Consider the following 16912-nt stretch of genomic DNA (forward strand, 5'->3'; position numbering starts at 1 on the left):
TTCTGTCCCTACAAGGGCATCAGGGCTGCAACATATGGTTGGGCAGGTTGTTTCCTATGTTGAAGAAAAGCAGGGCCAGAAATCTAGCCTAACTCTGTTCTCTTGGGAGAGAACTTTCTTCCAATCTCATTCCTTCAGGGGACATCTCCATACCAATTTCAGTTGGACCTAAGTGCTAAAGAAACTACAGTGACTCTTTCCGATGGCCACACTGGGCAGTCTTTGCTTACTATCACTTTGGCCATCTGTCCTAGCTTTGGTCTGGCACCAGGGAAGTGTCTCTTTATTGCAAGTGAAACTGTGTATTTGCTTTTAAAAGTTTCTTGTTCTTTTCATCTTTCTTTGTGTTTGTGTTTATTTTTATTTTTTTATTTTTGTCTTTTTGCCTTTTCTAGGGCCGCTCCTGAGGCATATGGAAGTTCCCAGGCTAGGGGTCTAATCGGAGCTGTAGCTGCTGGCCTACGCCAGAGCCATAGCAATGCAGGATCCCAGCCATGTCTGCAACCTACACCACAGCTCATGGCAACGCTGGATCCTTAATCCACTGAGCAAGGCCAGGGATCGAACCCTCAACCTCATGGTTCCTAGTCGGGTTCATTAACCACTGAGCCACAAGGGGAACTCCTTTTCTTTGTATTTATGATAGATGAACATACCATATAATACATTATTAGCTCAATAGACCCTATTGCTATACCTGGAATTCCCAGAAGTTATTTATTAACCTCTATTCCTTAGATATCACCTCTTGAAAATGAGAGTAATAATAACCCATCTGTACAGTATTAAATTTAGGGCACATAGTAATTTCCCCATCGGTATTCGCCATTAGTGTTTGTACCATTCGAGCTTTGTATTACCACTTTAGGAAAGAGATGGAAATATAGTAGTGGCTGGGTTTACTTGCTTAACAAGAAGAGGAAGTCTTAGTTAACGCCCTGGAGAAATCAGAGAAACTTTGTTTAGTGTAGCACAATGCCGAAACTGAGCTTTGAGCCCCACCCTTTCTGATGTTGATGTGCCAAAGGTCACTTGGCACCAGGAGTGACCTGAGAGGAATGTCCTCTCAGTATTGCCCTGAGGATCGTTCAGAGGAGCTTTGCCTGGATTGTGTGGGTAGGTAAGTTTGAGTTTGTGAATGTTTTCTTTGCTGAGGAGGGCTCTCAAAGACATAATTATCATGGAGGATATTTGTAGATCTTGAAACCTGTGCTAATACTTTTAGTCCCAGTAAGCCCTTTGACAATATTGGAAATTCCTGTTTGGTATTCCAAGTGGATCCTGAACTCGGTGAAACTGGTACTCCAGGTGCTACAGGATCCTGCCTCCCTCCTCCTGACCTCTTGCTGATGGAGATAGGGATTTACAGGATTTCCTTCCCCTAGGTCGTGGTGTTTAAGAGACTAAACACCCCCGACTCGCCTGCCAAATTATAGCTAAGAAGGAATCTGTTGACTATTAGCAGTTGGGAAAGCACAGATGTGATATATCAAGTTTTCTTAAAATTACTTTTAGATTAATCTGATATGTAAAATGCTGTGATTATCCTTTAAATATAAACTGCTTTGGATTGTTATACAATGTTAGTTGTACTATGAAAATGTGCTTATTAAAGTTGAGCTTTTTTAGGTTGTTATTGGCTTTGAGTCTGCAGGCTTAATACTGCCAAATTTCTGTGTAAACATTTTGCTTAGGACCAAAAAATAGTGAATATGTGTATTTAAAGTTTTTTTTTAAAACTTATGTGTATTAATGGAACTTGTAAGTGTTTTAGATAGTCAATTAATTGATGTTTTTAAAGAACACCTCTTTCAAAAAATCCATAATTTTTCTTTAAACTCATAGCACACCATAATTTTATACTTACGGTGTTTTCAATATAAAATTTGAACTTAATGGCAAATATATAGTTTTTAATACATTATCACAAAGATCTACTATTTTTGTAGCTCTTATTGATTTGTTACATTTAAAAATTCAGGAGGAACCTTTTTGTTCTCTTCCTAATAATTAAGTGCAAGGCTAAGATTTATAGTATTAAAAAAGGGAGTTAATAATAGTGTATCACAATGTAGAGATAACAAAAGTAAATAACTGGTTACATCACTGTTTTGGTGCTGGAAAATGTAATGTGTTCTTGAGTTCAGATGCCATGGTTCTAGCTGTATTGATCCTTTGGGGAATGGATTCTTGGATATGTTGATTTTCCTGTTATGTGCCTATTATTTATTGAGACTTTCTACACTGTAAAGGAGTGTTATCAATTCACACAAGTTTTAACTACTCATCCTAGGCAGCTTTTTGTCGGCATAAAAAGGTGAGATTCCTTGAGATATTTATGACCTGATTTATTTTTACTCTTGCTGCTAATCTTTGGTCAGCTTTGCAGGCCAAAATTCCAAGGCAAATGTCAGTATCATATGTAGTATAAATCTCATGACATGCTATGGGAACGGTATGTAAAATATTTTGTCTTGACACACCTATTCTCACCTTAAGAAGGATATTCCTGTGCCTACAGTCTTTTAAAGGAGGTTTCTGTTTTTCAGCAGCTAAACTTGGAAACAGTCTCTTTAGTTTAAGTAAATTGCTTATAAGAGGAAATGACTTTGGAGAGGGTAAAATGTTTAGACTCATTTTCTATCTAAATAATTCTGAAATAAATTGTGTAGAGAGGTCGCCTTTTTAGTTTATTTTTCAGTTAAATCATGTGTCATTAATTCATCAGGGTAGGTATGAAGTTTGCTTAAGGGAACTACCTTGGAGTTTAAGGAGACTTCAAGTCAGCTCATTGTATTTTAGATTTTTTAAATAATAGCTTAGTTCCATTGTAGAAGTAAATTATCTTTTCTTTTGATCAGTTACTCTATAGGATAGTTCTGATTTAATTAAGTAATTAAGTATTCTTAAATTTTTTTTAAGAATTGAGGTTTTTTTTAAGAGTTGAGGTTTCTGTATGTTTTTAACTGTTTAATTCGACATGGAAACACTTAAAATAGACTTATCGGCCATATGAAAAATTGTACTTCTTATTTTAATTAAAATACACTGGATTTGTATACAGAATATATTCACGAGGTTTGGGAATTTGATTAGAAGAAACTTGTGGTAGTTTTAATTCTCAATATATTTTCTACAATGTTAAAGCAACTTGTAAAATATGGTCTCTTTATACTTGGGAATATAAAATCTAAGCTGAAATGCATATATATTTTTTAAGCTTGCTGTAAATCTCGCATGAACATTTGTCCTGATTTTAGGAACATTGGCAGACAGTTTCTTGAGTATTAAAATACATTGTGTCAAATTTTTAGATGTAATTCAGAACCATATTATTTAACTTCCTTAATTATATGATCCTAATGGTCAGACCTGACAAGGTTATCATTATTGCTATCAGATTGCATTGTATTCTTTGTTTTCTTTAAAAAAAACCTTTTCCCTCCTTTTGTAGGTAATTTTCTTTTTTTCCGCTTTTTAATTCAGATTGCCAGACCAAATGACACAGTTAGTATCCATTAAGTAGAGCCATGAATATCAATCCTGGACACAAAGCCTGGGATTGTTGCTGGGGGCAGCCCTCCTGCCGTTCCTGCTTGGCATCCAAAGAGGCTGAATGAAGTCTCTCAACTTATTCAAAGCCCGCCAGGCTTCCTTTTGCCCATTCACAGCTGATGTTATATCTTCTAGTTAAAAATCGTCAGTGGCTCTTCCATCTCCTATACTATCCAATTCAAAGTCTGATCCTAACTTATCACTTGTAGTCATGCATCTCTATTTATGGCCCACACGTCTTGATCTTGATGATTTACACCTGTTTCCTGCCTTTTTCTTCATTCATGCCACAATTAGAAAGTCTCTCCAACATCTTCCTAATCCAGTCATCTGCCGATGGACCTTTGGGTTGTTTCCATGTCTTGGCTGTTGTAAATAGTGCTGCAATGAACATGCGGGTGCATGTGTCTTTTTTAAGGGAAGTTTTGTCCAGATATATGCCTAAGAGTGGGATTGCTGGGTCATATGGTAGTTCTATGTATAGATTTCTAAGGTACCTCCATACTGTTCTCCATAGTGGTTGTACCAACTTACATTACCACCAACAGTGCAGGAGAGTTCCCTTTTTTCCACACCCCCTCCAGCATTTGTTATTTGTGGAGTTATTAATGATGGCCATTCTGACTGGTGTGAGGTGGTATCTTGTGGTAGTTTTGATTTGGTAGTTTTGATTTGCATTTCTCTAATAATCAGTGATGTTGAGCATTTTTTCATGTGCTTGTTGGCCATCTGTACATCGTCCTTGGAGAAATGCTATTCAGGTCTTTTGCCCATTTTTCAATTGGGTTGTTGGCTTTTTTGTGTTGAGTTGTATAAATTGCTTGTATATTCTAGAGATTAAGCCCTTGTCAGTTGCACCATTTGAAACTATTTTCTCCCATTCTGAAAGTTGTCTTTTTGTTTTCTTTTTGGTTTCCTTTGCTGTGCAAAAGCTTGTCAGTTTGGTTAGGTCCCATTGTGTTTATTTTTGTTTTTATTTCTGTAGAATGTGTACGTGTATGTGTAACTGGATCACCATGCTGTACAGTAGAAAAAAATTGAATTGAGGACATAACAATTAAAAAGAAAAAAAATAAAATAAAATAAAGGAAGTCTCTCCCTCTTATTCAAAATTTATCTCTTCCTTAAGGTCTGCTAATCATGCCCATGATATTTCTCCTGGTTCCCTCTTCCAACATGGAAAGTAATGGGTTTTGGAATTTTATATTTCTTTAAGGTGCTTCATGTTCTATCTGTGTTACAATATTTTACCCCTCCTATATAACGTTGACTTTAAATGATCCACTGAATTCAAACGATCTCTTACTATGATAGGTTGCATGTGGTTTCATCTTATATCTCCTTTGTTTCCATGTATTTTGTAGATGCTTATTAAAAACGTACTGAATGAATGAAATACCATGGCAGTGTGTACTGACTACCAGGCATTTCCTCCTCCCTTGGAATGAACGAATGGGGACAGGGCATCAAGTAGAAATCTAAACAAGTATGGTGTGTCTGTCTGAATCAGAGCTCGGCCCATCAGAGGAAGCTGAGCAAACAATCAAGATGCAGTTAAGAAATGTTTTAGATCAGGGAGTTCCCGTAGTGGTGCAGCAGAAATGAATCCTACTGGAACCATGAGGTTGAGGTTGCGGATTTGATTCCTAGCCTCGCTCAGTGGGTTAAAGATCTGGCATTGCCACGAGCTGTGGTGTAGGTCGCAGACGCAGCTGGGATCCTGCGTGGCTGTGGCTGTGGTGTAGGCTGGCATCGTAGCTCTGATTTGACCCCTAGCCTGAACCTCCATATGCCGTGCACGCGGGTGAGACCTAAAAAGCAAACAAAACAAAACAAAACTAAAGGCTTTAGATCATATGTGGTAGCACCATACTGACAAGGAGAGAACAGCTCTTTCTGGGTAAATGCTTTGGGCTGATGGGAGATTAAATGATAACACAGACTTTAAACTAGTGACTGCAGTTCTGAGTCAGAGAATGTGTTTAGGGAGTTCACCATTTGGGCATACATCCAGTCAGTTCTGCTATCATGCTTGTTTTGAAAGTGAGAATTTATCCCCACATTATTGATAGTAGAGAACAAGTTGAGTGCAAGGTAAATTTCACATTTGTCTTGTGTCATTTTATCTGAGAAACAGTAGGTGGACACAGGACACTTGACCTAGCTGAGCTGAGCCGCATAGGGATAGACAACACGCACATGCACACACCTCAGAGGTCTCCCCACTCCCTGACTTCACCACCTGTCATGAGCCACAGCCGCCCATATCTCCTTTCATAGCTATCCCTCCAATTCAGATAACCCTTCTTCTACCATTGCACAATAACTTGTAAGCTGCCACCCTTGGACACCCACTTCCACAAGCAGACTTCAGGTCTTTTGCAAGGTAAGGCCCTGTATTTATTACAGTTTTTTATTTATCTTTTAGAGCTACTTAACATATGAAAAACTGTGCTAGGGTCTTGATCTGGTTCTTTTCTGTTTCGTATGTCACTAATGGCCATGTTCCCCCTAAGTGCTGTGGTTTTCATGACATGATTCTGCATAGCATCGTGATTTTCAGGAATGTATACTTCGCATCATAACAGAACTGACCTTACTAACTGATAACCTGCTGACGTGGGTGTGAAGTGACGGTTCTCAGTTCTCTCTCTCTCTTTTTCTTTCCTTCATTTCTGCCCTCCCTCTCCCGTCTTTTGAAGGATGAGAGATATTAAATGATCCTTGTAAGAGGAACACAGTGCAACAGAGAAAAATGCCAGAGAACTTGTTTAACCAGTGTTGTAGAAAAAGGGCATAAATTTCCCCGTGGAAATAAAAAGATCTGCTCAGAAGCAGTAGAGACTGAGAAGTTAACATAAAAGGCCAGTGCCCTCGCTGGCTTACCCTTTATTAGTAGTTATGTTTAACATTTTGTGAGTCTTTACTATGTGCCTGGCACTATGGTGAGTACCTAGCATGGATTAGGCCATGTAATCCTCACAAAACCCTATAAAGTAGATGTTATTACTGTCTTTATTTTACAGATGAGGAAAAATGAGGCTGAGAGGGGTTAATTAACTTGCCCAAGGTTGATAACTCATAAACATACATGGCAGAGCCAGGTCTTGAATCACATCTGACTTCTGAACCAGAGCTCTCAGTGGTTTCCTAGAGTACTTTGTAGATTATAAATAAATCACTTCCATATATGTTATTTCCTCTGCCCTTAACTGCATCTGATTGGTATCACAGACTGTTTTGACCCCTATGATGGACGGAGAAACAAAAATACTCAAGCTAAGAAATGCACAGATCATCCGAGGCAGAATAGTTAACAGTAATTAACTGTAACTAACACCTAATTCAGAATTTTTTCCATTGGAATTATATGTGACAAGGGGGGAAAACTGGACAGTTATGGATCAGGAGAGCTGAACTAAGGGAAAAGAAGAAATGATTGTTTTGGAAGTTGGGGGTGGAGAAGTGACTTTATAATAGTATATCAGAATTAAAAGGACAGAGCCTAATGGAGAATGAGGGCCTCTAACTCTACGGTATGAGAAGCCTAATCAGAGTCTCATCAAGGACCTCAAGCCAATACCACTTCCAACTCAGGATTATGGTAAGAGAAATCTGAGGTCATGAGCATAAATTGGTTATACGGTAAATCTGGATTAGTAGTACGTTTAGAAAAAAACAGAGGAAAGAGAGAAGTGACAATAGAGGAAAGCTTCAAAAGGCTTTATTGAAAATACTTCTTTTATAACATGTGATGTGTCTCTTTTTCTCAAGGTAGCTATGTTAATTAGTGTTTGTTAAAATGAAGGTTTCAATCACAGAAGAGAGTAATTTTTCAGTTGAGTGTTAAGAGCCTAGTATTATACAGGTAATTGGATAAGGAATGGATGAGCATCTGTGAACTCAAAGCATGGGGCTAGCAGACGGTGCCGTCTTTATTTTCTATGAGCCGAAGAGTGGTTTTTACATACTTTGTAGGTTGTTAAGAATAAAAACAAAAATGAAGAATATTGACAGAGACCGTATGTGGCCCCTAAACCCCAAATATTTACAACCTGGCTCTTTACAGAAAGTTTGCAAACCTCTGCCTTGAACTATAGCCCATGGAGCAGAAAAAATTAGACTTGTTTTCTTACAGGAAATCGGATTAGGTAGTGGAAATTATTATTGTATTTCATAGAAAACTACATTTTCAAATATGTACCTTTTTACCATGCCACTTCCCCCCCCCCATGTAGGAAGCAATGATATTTATTTAGTATGGTATTTTGCTAGGGACTTTGTATACTTCACATTTATTTCTCATGCCCTTGAAAGATTTCATAACTACTTTACAAATGAGGAAGCTAGGGGCTAAGTAAGCCTCCACCTTTATTAAGTAGTGGGATTCATATTTGTCTGGGTTTCTCCAGATAAGAATATATTTAGTATAGTTTAATCAAAAGTCTGGCTTGAAAATATCTAGATATCAGGTATGGACATTTGTAGTAATTTTAACTAGTATATAAAATATTTTAAAAAACCGCAGAAGTTGTACATACACAAAATAGAACAGATTAGAGAATTGTGTAATTTTATGATAAAAATTGCATTTGAAGGAAGATTTTTTGGATAAATTATATAAAGATTTATAGAGAAATTGTGAAGAACAAAAAATTCAAGTCTCATATTAAAAACTTAAAATTCACCTAAAAGAAAGATGAGACAAAATATTTTTGATATAAAGTGTACAAAATAGAAAAATCTGTTCTGCTTCAATAATAAATATACCAGGTAGCAGTTTATTTTTGAAAAACCTGTTATTAAACAAATACCAGCCCATATGTCTAATGGTAAGATTTTCTGAAGAACATTTTGGGGTTCAGTGAAAACATGTAACGAGGAATCCAATATAGATGGGGAAGGTAAGGGGGAGGATAGAGGAATACTTCCCTAGAAGAGTCTTTTAAGCTGAGATACAGGAGTTAGGCAGACAAAGACAAGGAGAATAATTATTCCAGATCATGATAGGCCTTGAGGATGGAAAGAGTTTAGTATATTTAAGGGACTATCAAGGAAGGCCATTGTAGGAGTTCCCTTGTGGTGCAGTGGGTTAAAGACTTGGTGTGGTTACTGCAGTGGCCGGGGTTGCTGCTGCGGCATGGGTTTGATCCCCAGGCCGGGGAATCTCTACATGCCATGGGCATGGCCAGAAAAAAAAAGAAAAAGAAAAAGAAGGCCATTGTATCTCCTAACCACTCTGAGAACAGAAATTATACCTGTTCATCATCCTGTCTCCAGCCTCAAACATACCTACTGGCACACAGTAAGCTCTCAGCAAGATTCACTCAGTGGACAAAGAATGAATGGACATTTCACTGGGAAATTTATGGTGGTAATTGTAAGGGGGTTGCCTGGTGGAAGACTACTACCCTCCTCTCTGAAGGTCACCTCATTAGATCAAATTCTCAGACCGTTTGTAATCCCAGGTTACTCTAGGCCACTGGCAGCCCAGCTTTCCCAAACCTTCTTAACTGCTGTCAGAGTATCTGGAGCTTGACCTGGAGAAAGTCTGCACAGTGAAGACAGGAAAAGGGAATGCAGACTGCTTCAGCCCAAGAAGGAAAAATGAATTTGCTTTATTGCAGTGCCAGGACGAAAGCTGAGATAGAATGAAGATACTCAGCTATTTTACTCAAAATAGCCACCCAGAGGGGAGCGTGTTCCCCTGTGAGAACGCTAGATCCCAGGCTCTCTGGGGGAATCACGGGGACCAAGTAACATATGGTAATCAGGCTGAGGGGTTTAATGAATAAGTTAAATAGTTAAATACTTCCTGTTTGTGGAGCTTATTTTTTCAAAATCAAATCTGAACTTCTAACTTGCGATCCTTTCACTTACAAGTTGGGTGCGTTGAGGAATTCAAGTGGAAAGAGAAGGGGAGGTGGTTCCTTATTTCCCAAGTGGGTGAAACAGAGTTGTAGTAGACATGGAAGGGGCGTTTAATATGATGTTTATTGTAAAATGGAGGTGAAATAGGGGTTTAAAATTAAGGAAAGAGAGGGTGACTTTAGGTGAAAAGGAGAATAGGAATTGGAGACAGAAGGAAAGAAAACACTTCAGGGTTATTCTGACATGTTAGCTTTTGAGAGAAAAAGTAGCCATAAGTGGTAAAAACAAAACATGTACAGCTGATTATACAAGAATCCAATAATGAATTTTTGTGCTCTTTCTTTAAGCTTAAACTTCAGTGAACTTTAGGTGATGGTATCAGACTGTGGGGGTTTAATGTGAAAGTTGAGGAATTTCTTACTGGATGTCCAAAGTCTGTTTTCTTACAAAAAGAGAAATACTGGCTGGCAGATGAGTTAAAAGCTTGCTAAGGAGTTCCCGTCGTGGCTCAGTGGTTAACGAATCCGACTGAGAACCATGAGTTTGCGGGTTCGATCCCTGGCCTTGCTCAGTGGGTTAAGGATCCAGCGTTGCCGTGAGCTGTGGTGTAGGTTGCAGATGCGGCTCCGATCTGGTGTCCCTGTGGCTGTGGTGTAGGCTGGCAGGTATTTAGCTCCGATTAGACCCCTAGCCTGGGAACCTCCATATGCCGCGAGAGCGGCACAAGAAATGGCAAAAAGACAAAAAGACAAAAAAAAAAAAAAAAAAAAACTTGCTAAGAGTTGTAGGCGAGGAAGAAAGACATCCCCTTGCCCCGTGAAGATAATATAAGTTTTTCAAAGGTTTATTGGGAGGAGGACTGGTAGTAGCAGCATATGGAAATCTCTGGTTGTTTATTTTATTTTATTTTTAATTTATTATTTTTTAAATTGTAGTTGATTTACAGTGTTGGTTGTTTATTTTTAAAGATTCTTTCTTAAGTCTTAAAATTCCTGAGTTAGGTAGCCTCATTGTGACTTGGCTTTTTTCCAGGAACTAACTTCTGCAGTTAACGATTAATTTGCCATAAGACATCAGGTTAATAATAACTTTCTTACAATTATGGACATGTTTCTTATGCTTTTTAAATGTTTCCTAATTTTCATTAATATTTTATAATTCCTTTTGATATTTGGTATTGAACTTAGTACTGGACTAATTAATCAATTATAAAAGCAAAATCTAAATCTTATCACTTTAAAAGTTTGACTTCTGAAGCCATTTTACTGAATATGTGTATATTCAATATATATAATGTAATTATATATATATATATTTATATACCCCCTTAGAAATACTGAAGTGTATTATTTTACTCAGTGAATGTTTTCCTCAAAGTTTGAAATTATATATATATAATTATTTGTGTACCCTCTTAGGAATACTGATGTGTCTTATTTTCTTCAGTGGATATTTTCCTCAAAGTTTGTATCCATATTAGATTATTTAGAAGCTCATTTTAAAAAGTAAAAAAAAGTACATCCTCCTTACAGAGGCAGCTGCAGGAAGATCTAGCCTTATAGGCCAGGCAGCCTCACTTGATGGGCTCACAGATGTTCAGTGGTTTATTCATTCCTCAGTTACTTTTTAAAAAATTATTGTGGCAAAATGTATATAACATAAAATTAACCCTTTAAATAATCTTTAGTGTAAATTCAGTGGCAATCAGTATATTCACATTGTTGTGTGACTGCCACCGAAGTCCGTCTTGAGAACTTTAACGTCTTCACAAACAGAAACTCCAAACTCATTAGATGGTAACTACTCCTCACCTTCCCGCACCCCTCACCTGCCAGCCCCTGGAAACCTCCATTCTTCTTTCTATCTCCATGAACTTGACTACTCTAGGGATCTGGTCTAGGTAGAATCACACAGTACTTGATCTTTTGTGACTAGCATAAATAATGGCTTCACACTTCATCCACAATGTAGCATATATCAGAATTTCCCTCCTTTGATTTATTTATTTACTTTTTGGTCTTTTTGCCATTTCTTGGGTTGCTCCCGCAGCAGATGAAGGGTCCCAGGCTAGGGGTCGAATCGGGCTGTAGCCGCCGGCCTACGCCAGAGCCACAGCAATGCTAGATCCGAGCTGCGTCTGCAGCCTACACCACAGCTCACGGCAATGCCAGATCCTTAACCCCCTGAGCAAGGCCAGCGATCAAACCCGCAACCTCATGGTTCCTAGTCTGATTTGTTAACCACTGAGCCACGATGGGAACTCCAAAATTTCCCTCCTTTTAAAGGCTGAATAATATTCCACCGTATGTATAGACCACATTTTGCTTATCCATTCATCTGCCCATGGACACTTGGGTTGCTTCCACATTTTGGCTCTGGTAAATAATGTTATTATTGGTATAGGTGTTCCTGCTTTCAGTTCTGGGTATACACCCCGAATTTCTGAAATACCCAATTTAATGATAATTTTATGTGTAATTCTTTGAGGAACTGCCATGCCGTTTTCCACAGCAGCCACGCCATTAAAGAATGTTTTAAATGAAAAGCAAATTAAAACCTATCTTCAATTCTCTTAAGTCTCTGGATTTTGAAAATGAACTTGTCTAACACAGGATGAATTAGATAGCTTCCTTGGGTTTCTTATGTAACTAATAACTCTAGGATATGTGAGCTGTGTCCTTATAGGTTGTTGGTAGACACATTTTAAATTAGTTAAACTGTCTTCCTGCTTCTCCTTGGAAATTCAGAAGTTTGAAGAAATGATGGGAATGACATAGGTGAATATTAATTTTTCCAAAAAAATATGTAGAGCAGAATACAATTGGGAAGATTCCCAGAGGAATGAAAGAAACAGATAAAATTATCTCCAAAGTAGTTAACTTTGCTTCTTAATCTAGTCTGCCCTCTGGAATGTCCCCATAGTTATTTTATTAAAATTAGCAATACGGCTATTACTCCCTCCATTGGTTTCCTGATTCCATAAAGATTAAGTCCACATTCCTTGACATGATCCACAGTTTCCTTCACATTCTGGTGTCAGGTGTTTCTCTGCCACATCACCTTTTTATATGCCCTGTATTGCTTCCACACTGAATATCTCACTTGTCCCTAAAACCCACGTACATCCTTACTTGTATGGTGCTTTGCATGTGCCTGGAATGTCCTCTCCTACCCGTCCACATACTCATTGACACACTCCTCTGTGTCTTTCCACACTTGGTCCTACTGTCTCCTCCCAGGTGAAACCTACTGACAGCTTCCCTAGGTAGGTGGTTTCACAGCGCACTCGTTGTTCATACCATGACAGTAGCCTTTACTGAGTTGCGTCATAATCATCTCTTTGCGTCTGTCTCTTGCTCAACTGAGGGCTCCTGAAGGAAAGAAACCGTGGTGTTTATTCTAGGCCCTCATGCGAAGCATAGCTCCTGGTAGGTGTAGACAAAAAAAAACTGAGTGAATTTCTTATTTGATTTTGCCCATTAGGTAGAATGTCTGCCTCTAATAATCATTCCGTGCGTAAGCTGGAATTCCTCTCATAATTTCAGCAATTATTAATAACTGACTATATCTTATCATAGACAAAGTATCCAGCAGGCAAGTTTTTTTCTTCACTAGTTTGCTACCACTCCATTTTTGTGCAGATTTCTTATATTTCTGGGTGCTCTGGCTTCCTTGGGACTGCTCACATGACCCTGGGTTTCTCCTGTCTTAGGAGAGCGTATCTGATAAGTTACACTTCAGTGTTAATGACATAATACATTATTATTCCCAGAAATGTTTGCAGTTAAAGCGTGGTTCCTAGGGATGAAAATGCTTAAGCCAAAAGAATCAATTAATTTCCAGCAGTAGGAATGTCATTCACTGAGTCTCTTGGGTAAATGGTTTAAGTTAAGGAAGCAGGAGGAGTCTGTCTTGGCCCTCAAATCACACGAGGCAGGCTTCCAAGAGCGCCTCTGCTGAAGCGCACCTCCTAAGTGGCATTAACACAAAATATATTTCTGAGGCTGTTGGTTTAAGGGCTTCACCCTTCTGGGATAAATTTCCCCTACTTATACTGCTTCTTAGTCATCCGAAGGTCAGAGTGGCATGATGTTTCAAAGGGCTTATTCTGCCTCTTAGCTAATGAAGAATTTCTTTTTCAAATGTTTAGAATGAGGAAAATGCAGCCATTTAATATTTAAGCTAGTTTCTATAAATCAGTTATAAATATGAGCGAACACTTATTAGCTGATGTGGCATGTTAAAGGGCGATTTTTCTACTGAGAGCAAAACATGGAGAGAGTCAGGTATTTGAGCTCTTTCCAGTCTAGATTACTCAAGAGGAAACAAACAGCAAGATTCATTTTAATTGCTTGTTATTTTGAAAAAGGAAATGTTGTGTATTTCTCCCCCAAGGGCTGTGTTCAGGGCAGTATCATTTTGGTGTTTTCGTAGTTCTGTGAGATATTTCCAAAGATTTAGCACTAAAAAACAAGTGAGACCGACATAAATGTATCTGGACAGTGGAATGTTTCAAAGCTTATCGAAGTAATTGTTTTTCTAGATTAAAGACTTGGGAGAGTTCCCGTCTTGGCTCAGCAGTAATGAACCTGGCTAGTGTGTAGCCATGAGGATGGGGGTTTGATCCCTGGGTTAAGGATCTTGCATTGCCATGACGTGTGGTATAAGTCGCAGATGCAGATCCTGCATTGCTGTGGTTGTGGTGTAGGCCAGTGGCTTACAGCTCCAATTTGACCCCTAACCTGGGAACTTGCATGTGTCGTGGGTGTGGCCCTAAAAGGACAAAATAAAATAAAATAAATAAATAAGCAAATAAATAAATAAGGACTTGGTATTATTTGTACCCAAATCCTATTGATATAATGGTTACTTAGAAGGGCATACATAGGAGTTCCTGCCGTGGTGCAGTGGGTTAAGGATCTGGCATTGTTTCTGTGATGGTATGAGTCTGATCCCTGGCCCGGTGCAGTGGGTTAAGAATCTGGCATTGCCGCAGCTGTGGCATAGTTTGCAGGCACGACTCAGATTTGACCCCTAGCCCGGGAACTGCCATATGCCACAGGTGCGTTCCCCGCCCCCCCCATATAAAGAAGGGCGTACATAAATTCGGTGTAGATTACGTAAATGTGAAATGCTTATATGTATGTGTATGTTTGTAATTATATGTATGAGTTGTGTATCTGTGTGTGCTTAAGAGTTTTTAAGTTTTAACAAGCATTGTAATGGGCAGGGGGTTCGCCCAACAGACATAGCGTAGAAACTGGGAGTTTGGGCTCTTACATTGATCTGCCTGGATTTGGGGCTTTACCATGTACTCACTATGTGATATTAGGCAAAATTCTTTACTGTTCTCTGCCTCAGTTCTTCATCTGTAGAACAGAGATAATAATAGTACCTACCTCTAAGAGGAGTGGCAGTTATGAAATAAAGTAATGCATGCCAAGAATGTATAACAGCGTATGGTGCATCTAAGCATTTAATAAGTGTTATTTATTATTTTTGTAAATTATCATTAAATATTGGCCACGTGGGTGATTCAGAGAAGAGGAAATAATTACTTTGAAAAAAAATGTGGTTTTGAAGTCAAAAACATTAGTTAATTTTGTGGACTAAAATTATAAAGTTATTTCTTCCTCATTATATTGTGAAAAGATAGGTATACATGTAGGTAATTTGTGGTTTATTCATTATAATATAACTTGGATTATCCATTTTTGACTGTATTTAAAGGCTTCCTTTCATGACCAGATAATATATGTTTATGGAATGGTCTCTACTTTGAAACCTGGTTGGCTTTGGAAAATATAAGTCTTTCGTCTGTTCTGTGTTAGACTTCAATTTTGTCTAATCAGTGTTTAAAAGAAATAGCACTTGTATATACTTCCTTCCAAGAAAAACATTGGGTGTTTCAGGAAGTGGTCTTGGTGAGTCAGAGGATAATACTTTTTCCTCTGAGTCAGTTCTGAACCTCCTTGATATAAATAGGCGTACTTTTACCAGAACTTCTGCTTTTCAGATCAGTTTTAAAATCATCATTTATACATGACCACAGCAATAACAGTGCTTTCACTGATATTTCCACTCAATCAGCACCATGGGTCTTATCTGATTGTGGCTGTAGAAATTATGCCAAACAAATTCATTGAAAACTTTTTAGATCAATTCTGTACTTCTAAATCAGTTTCCATTTTGCATTCAGACAGGGGTTATTTATGTCTTCTTAGAGGAAATTTATATTGGTAATAATCTCCACTCTGGTCACTAAAATGCTAGGCGTTTTCTTTTAGCACACATATATAAACTCTCCAGAGTACAAGTTTAATACTGGAATTATTTTGCCAAAGACTGTATGAGTTTGCCACCCCCCCCCCCCGAGCAGTGTCATATTTACCAAGGAATAAATCAGAGAAGTTCTTCATAGCTGCACTAAAACAGTATTAAACATGATAAATCACTAGCTGTTGCTAATGTTGAGTTGTTCAGGGAAGACTATAAGAAAGGAGTAGGAATTGAGGAATTGAGCAATTGCTAGATGGTTGGTATAAAGTAGTAGGAGGCCCACGGGTGAGCCAGTGCAAGAAACACGCCAAAGAGCATGTGGTGCTAGTGAAGGTTTATAGGTGGGAGCGCTTGTGAGAATGTGGAAGCCTAGAGAGATTGTTGTGGGTAAAACTGTTGGAGCATTTGAGCCTTGATCACTTGGAGTCTTTGATTTTCCATCTTGGCACACACAGTTATTACAAGAGCATGCCACTCAATTTCATCCTATTTCCCTCATGGCAGGGAAGCAGTCACGTGGGTCTTGGCAAAACTCGCCCTTGCTGAGGTGACAAAAGTGGCAGTTGAGATTAATCATCATTCTTGTAAACACCAAGTGTTATGTCTCATAAAATTCAAAGACTTGTTTCCAAAAAGAAAAAAAAATTGTTTTGCCATCCTGGAATGAAAGAGATCAGTTCTTAGAAGAGCAGGGAAATTCATTTTATCCTTTCCAGCTAACTAGTTATAAGCTACTGTGTGCTGCCGTGTGCTATTCCCAGGGCTTCTTAGCAGTTGAATTGTAAAAAAGAAATGGGCAAAATCCCCATGTCACCTACGTTCTTCATAGGCAGGCTTGGAGTTTATGAGGATGGAGGTTAGCCAGTCCTCAAAGTTACTTATGGAACGACTACCCTCACCAAGGAGAAAACAGGATGCTCTTCTCCTCTTCTCTGTCCTGTCAGATGGTCTGTGTAGGTAGATTTTATGGCAGGAAGCAGGTCACTGAGCTCATGTGCTAGCCTTTGTCATGGCTTTCACTGGGCTAATGCACCAGACCTTGTACCTGCAGAGAGCTCTTGGAGATGCCCTAGTTTCCAGCTTAATAAGTTACTAATTGGGAACCTATGAGTTTAAGTGACATGACCAAGGGCACAAGAGTTAGAAATATTATTAGCAAAGCAAGGAATAGCAAGTGTTCAATGTTCTTCCTGATCTTAGGACAAGT

The 16912-nt window shown here is 38.5% G+C and overlaps 1 protein-coding gene across 6 annotated transcripts in view; it reads left to right on the top strand.

The window, feature by feature from the left end:
- EPS8 (epidermal growth factor receptor pathway substrate 8) overlaps window positions 1-16912 on the top strand; it is a 187673-nt gene that overhangs the window by 80466 nt on the left and 90295 nt on the right. Inside the window, exon 1 of one of the 6 annotated variants that reach the window (XM_021092298.1) lies at window positions 579-1120. The exons of 2 other annotated variants lie outside the window; for them this stretch is intronic. The gene's annotated coding sequence lies outside the window, so the exon portion shown is untranslated. Of the gene's footprint in view, window positions 1-578; window positions 1121-16912 lie in introns of those variants that run through there. 3 more of the 6 variants (XM_021092300.1, XM_005664050.3, XM_005664051.3) reach the window with 3 other exon arrangements.

Source organism: Sus scrofa, chromosome 5 (genome assembly GCF_000003025.6).
Source record: "Sus scrofa isolate TJ Tabasco breed Duroc chromosome 5, Sscrofa11.1, whole genome shotgun sequence".
NCBI classification, from domain to species: domain Eukaryota; kingdom Metazoa; phylum Chordata; class Mammalia; order Artiodactyla; family Suidae; genus Sus; species Sus scrofa.